The following is an 8,665-nucleotide window of genomic DNA, read 5'->3' as shown; positions in this document are numbered from 1 at the left end:
GTAGCATAAAGTGTATTTAAGGCACTTCCAAAAAAATACATCAAACATAACTTTCATATCTTTAATCTTATATCATTTTTGTTAATTGTAGCATGTTTCAGCGCATACAGACATTTTATGTGTTCATTGAGCTAGTTTTTACGGAAATTGGAAGCACTTGAAATTCATTAGCAAGCTAGTTTGTTCTTCTCGCACTTGCTAAGAAATTGTTTCATTGCTTTTCATTTATTTCATATACGTAATGATGGTACATATCGAAACTTTCTTCTTAATTACTATTTTCAGCTGACTAAATATTTAAAACTCTTGATGTTGTTGTTGTTATTTTACTCTGCACTTTTTTGCTTCAGTATTGAAAGTTTTGCTATTTATTTTAGTGATTATCAAACTGGTGAATGTGTTTTTTGATCACAAACTCCATGTGGCTTTATATGACTACAAAACAGATCCTTGTGTCATCCACGACTTACATGCCTCCTATGTTTCAGGAAATCGAAGCCTGGTGTAACATTTTGATGTTTACTGTTTTGAACCAATTTTGAACTTCACTTTAAATTTTGAACTTCCTTTACTTCAAATTCTAAATGCCTGTTAATTTCCTTTTGCTTCGAATTTAAATTTTCTCTATTATTCTAAGCATTGCGATTAGATAAACAATGGAAATATGAACGAAATCATTTCTCTAATTCGGCCCATAATTTTGTTCAAGACATGCCCGTTGAAGTATAATGTCTAACATTTAAGACAGTATTTTCATGTTTTACTCATAACTTCCTCATTTTTATTTCTCCTCGGATGGAAGTGCCAATGAAATAATTTATAAAATGTATTAATAATAAACGCCACTTTTGCTTTTCAAAAATAAAAAAGTTAATGCTTTTAATAACACAAAAGAGATTCTTTCCCATCAAAGTATTCAATGAGCCCTTCCGTTTCACACAGAGAGTAAAACATTTTTATTGAATTTTCACAAGACAATGAACTTGTATTCTCAGCACATGCCACGCATAATGTATAAAATGAAAAGAATGGATACAAAGGTCTTGGATGATAAGAGCCAAATTTAATTATCATCCTACGGTTATTTTTAGGTTTGAGTTGCAAGTATGAATGAAACCCTTTAGCACTTGTAGGTGGAAAATGGTAGAAAACAAATTAAATAAGCAACAATTCCATGCATGTTAAAAAGTAGGACAGACGCCACTTTCATTTAATCACACTGACACGCATTTTTACGAAAACAAAAAAAAACGTCACCTGCTCATCGCGTTGTTTTGTCATTCGATTAATTAAATACTCTATGCACGAATTTCTTTTTCTTTCCATCCTAATTGAAAGAGGTCTTATGAGCTCATCGTGTACATAATATAAAAGTAGTAAGAAATTGCGTAATTTCTATTCAAATTTGAGTTGATTTGTAATGTTACTAGTGATGACTAAGTACGAGACATAGAAAATTACTTTATAAGCAGAATGCTTAATTCTAATTTGAAACAATGCCAGGAAAAAAATATTTTTATGTGCATCTATTACAACTGCAAACTTTATATGCTGTAACGAATAAAACATATTTTAGGTAATGCCTTCTTGTTATTGAATAATGAATCTCTTTCAAACTTCAGCAAATAAATAATCTTAGTCATCTTTTTTGAGATTTGTACATAAGGGGTTGGACGGAAAAATGAGGATTTTTAAAGTGTTCGAAACCGTCGATCTAAGTTGACTCGTCAGACCACTACACTCAGTAGACCTACAGCTTATACAGTAGACCTTCAGGTTATACTGAGACCAGAACCACTCCTCTGATGACGTTATAATCTGCCTATTGTATTTAGCCTACAAAAAAAGCTGTAGACTGCATATGATTTGAAAAAGAACAAGTGAAAAAGTGTCTTCTGTCGAGTCTCGAACTCATAACCGCTTGGTCGGTATCACAGGTATTAGGAACCAAAGAACGAAACCATGCAGCCTGACTCGGTGGCTCGACTCGACTCACTAATTTGACAGACAATGTCGAGAGAGAATCATCATTTTTATTCTCTCAAATTTTGGGCTGTTTTGAACTCTCAAAACAAAAACTAAACCTTTTTAAGACTGAAATTTTATCCACCTAAGCTTCTAGAAGAAGAAGCTTACGATGTAATGTTTGTTGTGTGTTTTTTCGTGTTTACTTCTTTTCTATTATTTTACATTTTTGATTATGATACATGTTTTGAGTTGTGTACAATATGATGTTTAAGGTAGCGACAATAAATGTTTAATTTCACTTTTTTCTTCTTCTTTGTTTGTTTGATGTATTAACATATGGTTATGTCAGATTACAGTAAATGGAACATGACTAATAGCAAATGACAATATTAAGACGCTGCTAAGGACTTGAAGTGGTCTTATGAATTATGAATCTTTGTGTCTTATGAATTACGATGATGTGAGATCATCTATAAGCTGACCAACAAACCTTGATTTTTCTGTCATGTTTATTTTTGGTATTCATGTCTCTTCATTCCTGAAAAACCAATATTTCTATTTCACAAAAGAAATTTATGCAAATTTATGCAGATTAGCTCATGTGAAAAAATTTCATTTTTTTTCGTTGTTTATTTAAAAGATTATTGCCAAAAATTTCTTACTCTGATCCGCAATTTTATGAGCCTTACGCATACTTGATATTATAGATCTTCAATCTTGAACAACTTCCTGATTTTCACTCTTCATCTCGAGACATTCATTTCGTTTCAAATAAATGTATTACAAAGGAAAAAGGCAATTGAGGATTTTTAAAGCAGTCATACCCAAACAGCAGAGAGCTCACGATTAGAGGCGTAATTGCCCTGACAGCAAGATAACGCATTTAGTTCAGTGGTGAACGACATGAAGGTTTGCTGCCAATTTTATTGAAAATGTCACGAAACTTCCGAGTGGTTTTGGTTGAGACCGCGACACATAAAAGGTTGCCTACCACTGGTGCGTCGCATTGTGCTGCTCGGAATGACATATGATTTCACAAGCCTTTTAACTTGATCTTGCCCGATCTTACAAACTTCAAAAGATTAAAGAAACAAAAATGAAAAGTTAAGAAAATCACGAATCTGCTGCTGCATCTTACGAAAAAGGGCGCAAGTAATGTAATTTAGTATAATTGAGAAAAAGTCAATTGGCAATAAGTTAAAAGAGAATTAAATTAATTTCTTTCTGTTCATTACAACATTGTATATAATTCGACATGAAAATTTGTGATACACCCGAATGATAAAGTCTGCGTTGGGCTGTTGTCATTTTCATATTTTCTTTGTTCATTGAGACTTTCTTAAAACATCCAAAAAAAAAAAAACGAGTCGATCAACAATTTTGCAAAAAGAAGTGAAAAGCCAACAAAAAGACATATTTTTCGGATTCAAAGTCACACTTATGTTAATATTTTTAGCGACACATATGCGCATTCAGAGAAATTTTCAGATGGACTTAATTAAATTGAGTATTTTTTTATCGTGTTTTGTTTACGTCGGTTTTATTTCTTATTGTACAAAAATACATAAAAATAGCCCGAAAGCTATTGAATTTTTAGTTTTGGGTACTGATATGAATGAAAAGAAATTTCTTTGTAGTCAACGGATTTGGATAATTTTTAAAATTAAGCCTGAATACAAACTTTTTTTTGTAGTAATCTTCAAATTTTCTAATTTGATGCCACGGTCTTGATATCAATTGCTAAATTTCAGATCATTCATTAGTTACTCAGTTCGTTAGGCATGCAAATTTATTGTAATCTTAGGAATTCATTAGATGTTGCCTATAGCTGTCAACTATCCTGAGGCCACTTATCACAGTTGATCTGTACGGCCAGCGAATTAAGTAAGTATAGTTGTCAACCATGATCCATAATTGTCGTTTGTGAAATTAATGAAACTTGATATAGTTTAGTAGCTGTCAAACTACAGACCCCACATTTTAAGGCTTAGTTCAAGAAAAGTACACAGCATAGAGCAGTGTTGAAGGAATATCAGCTCAATTTGCGGATTTGGTGACAGAGATAGCATCAGTAATTTCAAAGGCCTTTTATTGAAACCTAAGCTCTACACTGGAACATGGTTTGGATTTAGGTAATACCTTATAAGTCGCACTGAGAGAATGTGGAACGCTCTCGGATCACGTTTCATCAGTAACAAGTAATGCCTCTACTGTACTTAAAAGCGGACTCTTTGATTGTAAGAATTAAGACTTAATCTTCCAAAAATCATCAAAATTATCCTCAGTCTCCAGCATGTATGTAATCTCAAGAATTTCACCATATTGCATACGGGATTATGTCGATTGCCCATTTTCACTTGCCCACTGATTGTTTGCCCACTGACATTTTCCCACTAGTCTTTTTCCCACTGGTACGTTTGCCCACTGGTACTTTTGCCCATTGATTTTTTCCCCATTCATTTTTTGCCCACTGGTACGTTTGACCACTGGAAGTTTTGCCCACTGCTTCTTTGCCCACTGGTCCTTTTCCCCACTGATTATTTTCCCACTAGCTTTTTGCCCACTCGTACGTTTGCCCACTCGTATTTTTCCCCACTGGTTCGTTTTCCCACTGATTATATTCCTTCAAAAGCAATGCGTTTGAAGCTCTGCTTTGACTGGCTTCCTGGCTAGACAAAAATTCTACGCAGGAAGAACTTAGAGACTTAGGGGTTTTTGCATTCAACAGCGCAAAATTCGTAGAGGTGGTAAACACTTTTGGTTTTTTGTACTTAACTTTATTGTTTTTAGTGGTAACATCATTGATAAGTAAGTAAGTAAGTATCTCAACTGGATGTAATTATTATGAGTATATTGATTCTTGAGATAAATGAATTGAAATGTTTGATTGTTAGACACTAGAACGCATTAGGATGGCTGGTTTCTAGCCATACTTAAGATTGACAAATACTCGAGACCGAGACTTCTTGGGAAGTCTCTATATCGATCTCGATCTCGGTCTCGGCCTCGGTCTTGGTCTCAGTCTTGGTCTCGGTCTTGGTCCCGGTCTCGGTCTTGGTCTCATTCTCGATCTCGGTCCCATTCTCAGTCTCTATCTCGATCTCAAGAAACCTTACTTACACTCTAGTCAATTAGGTATTAAACCAGAGATCGGAATTGAAAGCTGTTAAGTTGAGATCCATTAATTTAGCATAGATTAAGCTTATCGTCAAGCTTTCGTCGATACATCTAGGGAGTCGTAGTGCCTCGGAGACAGAATTTTTTAGAATTTGGGTATCTGCTTATGGCAATACCAATCCTGTGATTATGAGTTCGAGACCCGTCATGAGGAGCTTTTCACTGGTCGTTTCTCAAATCATATGCAACTCGCAGCGTTCTTATATAAGTTAAGGGCCGTAATGTCATCATAGGAGTTGTTCTGAAGCCACTAGCGTGATCAGCCATCTCGAGAATCAATATATTCATAATAATCACATCCAGTTGAGATACTTACTTACTTACTTATCAATGATGTTACCACTAAAAACAATAAAGTTAAGTACAAAAAACTAAAAATGTTTACCACCTCTACGAATTTTGCGCTGTTGAATGCAAAAACCCCGAAGTCTCTAAGTTCTTCCTGCGTAGAATTTTTGTCTAGCCAGGAAGCCAGTCAAAGCAGAGCTTCAAACGCATTGCTTTTGAAGGAATATAATCAGTGGGAAAACGAACCAGTGGGGAAAAATACGAGTGGGCAAACGTACGAGTGGGCAAAAAGCTAGTGGGAAAATAATCAGTGGGGAAAAGTACCAGTGGGCAAAGAAGCAGTGGGCAAAACTTCCAGTGGTCAAACGTACCAGTGGGCAAAAAATGAATGGGGAAAAAATCAATGGGCAAAAGTACCAGTGGGCAAACGTACCAGTGGGAAAAAGACTAGTGGGAAAATGTCAGTGGGCAAACAATCAGTGGGCAAGTGATCAGCGGGCAACCGAACCAAACCCATTGCATACATATGTCATAAAGCATTCATTAAGCAAATAATGAATATGAATTATATTTTGGTGAAATTAAATCCATACATAAATCCCACATGACAAGCCCAAAAAATGACCCAAAAAATTGAGGGTTTTAAAAGTCCTTCAATAATAAACTTCCGTGAAGCACCAAATATGAAAAATGAGGCAATAAAATAAATTTATTAGAAATTCAACAAGCAATCAAAAAAGGCATGAAAAATTTTGCTGTTGCGAAATACAAATCAGTTAGTCATGATAATATTTTAGTCCATTTATTTTTATTTAGCATAAAAGCCGACGATCCATTAGATTCATAAAAGAGTGCGAAAACTATCCATTTGATATCATTTAAATGAATATATGTTAATAAATTAATAATATCTAAGTCAAGATAATTTGTCGAATGATGAAAACATCAATCAATGTAATAAATGTGCGAAAAGATATCCGTAAGAAATATCATCATAAAGAAACCGGACTGTTTAAGTTTCATATTCACATCATCATGCCCGAGCAGCACAGATTGGTTGCTAGGCCACCACTACGTCGTTGCATCAACGAAAAGACGCGAAGTTCCAGTTACGGCACAATGACGACTGAGATCGACTGAATTTATAAGGCGAAGAATTGCGAGTTGTGCAGCTCGGGATCAATTTCATAAAATTGTGAATATAATCCACAAATATGCGAAATGTTTCTTTTTATATTTACATGTAAAAGCTTCCAACACCTACAATTATTTTTCTCATCCAAATATATATATCCATTCCGTAAGTGAAAGTGATATTTCTTCTGTCGAGTATTATTCATTCATACATTTTTGTTCGTTGCGCTGTCTCACCATTCTTTGCGCAATTGATTGAGAGAATTTTTGAAATTCCAACTTTTTCAGTAGATCCGCATGATTACTTTACATGTGGATTATTCATGGTACTGTTGTCTCATATTGAATTTAGAGTTACACAATAAAATGGAAATATGTGAATTTGTTGTGCGTCACAATACACCATAGAGGATGTTATTTATTGCATTTTAATTGTGTTATCATAAGCTGTTGGGTATTATAAATATAAAATTTAATTAAGTCAATACTTAATGAAATTCAATAACCACACTTAATGTGATTGATCAATTTATCATCCGATTTGCATTTATAATCTTCAACCAGGGAAAAATGAGTTTTAATATTGATAATGACATGATGACATGTGCCCAATACTCTGCTAATAATTGCAGCAGACACAACAATTTATTTTTAGCGAAACGGAACAACAGAAATGAGCATGAATGAATAGCTTTTTTGGAGAAAGAATTCTTGAGACGTCTGACTGCATTTCGTCTTCATTTCATATACATACTAATAAAATAAAAGATATATGTGCGAATATGTTGCTGAACTTTTTTTCGGTTTATGATTCAAAAATGTGTTGAATGCTTTCTTTCATTGAGTGGGTTTCATCTGCATGAGATGTCTGGTGAATCTTACACAACATAATGTGATTTTTGCATAACTGTTGTTTGTAATCTTCCGTAAAATTAATCATGTTCTATCCTAAAATCCAAGTTTATGCTCAATGAGCTCCTTACGATACGAATGAGCATGCTCATAACCGCGACCTGAGAGAGCTGGTCTCGATCAGAGCTCGAGTCGACTTTAAGCTATGATCTCAATCAGTTAGTAAAGATCCCCCCTGTCTTGTTTTCTTCCCGAAAAATCTTAGTAAAGAATTTTAAAGAATTTTTGAAAATAAAGGGTATTGGTTCCAAAAACCCGTCTGAATGCGACCTTGACCCTCCTTTTTAGTCACTAAGGCATTTTATTTAACTAGCTCTGTCGTGTATAGGGTTTTCAATCCCGGGATCCCGAAAACCGGGGTCCCGGTTTTCGGGATCCCGGGATTCGGTTCGATTTTCCAATACCGAAATCCCGGGATTGAAATTTCGGTATTCCGGTATTACGGTATTGAGAAATTCATAGGATTTTCAATTTTTTTTATTCAATATTCAAATTTAAAACTGAATTTTTTTGCAAAGAAAAAGTTCATCCTGAACTTAAATTATTCATTAGCTCTACCTTTTGATTAAAATTTTTTAAATTTTGATTAAAAAACGATTAAAAATCTTTATTCACAATTTATTCTACAATATCTTGTTGCACTTATTCATGACTGGTTCTAGACGGCCTGATCCAAAAATAAATCATCGTCGTTTTCATTAGATTAGTTATTTCTCAACTGATTAACATCAATTTTTCAGTTCATATCTTTAGAGACGTTAAAATTTGTCGGGATTAGGGTTTTGAATAGCGAAACTGATTTGTATGAAATATTGATATTCAATATCGATATTGGAAAGATTTTAATATCGGTATTGAAATTCCTAGTCGTAATTAACCCCGAATATGAAAGCCTGGAATCTGTCTTTACACATGATTCAATATGAACTTGAAACTTTTTTAAAGGAGAGCTAAAGAAGTCAGTTTTAGAATTAGATTCCTTTTTAAATGGCAATTCAACTTCAATTTAATTCAAATTTAGTTAGTTTCAGTTGTTTTGAACCGTTTTGAGCATAATTTTATACCGGATTTTGAGTAAATTATAATATCAGTATTGATCCCGGGATCCCGGGATCCCGGGATTGAGAATTTCCCAATACCGTAATCCCGGGATTGAGATTTTGGCTCGGTATTGAAATCCCTAGTC

Source organism: Chironomus tepperi, unplaced genomic scaffold (genome assembly GCF_022539635.2).
Source record: "Chironomus tepperi strain 1889 unplaced genomic scaffold, CSIRO-AGI_Ctep_v1 contig_100, whole genome shotgun sequence".
Classification (NCBI taxonomy): domain Eukaryota; kingdom Metazoa; phylum Arthropoda; class Insecta; order Diptera; family Chironomidae; genus Chironomus; species Chironomus tepperi.
The sequence above is the reverse complement of the archived record's forward strand: the minus strand, read 5'-3'. Positions refer to the sequence as shown.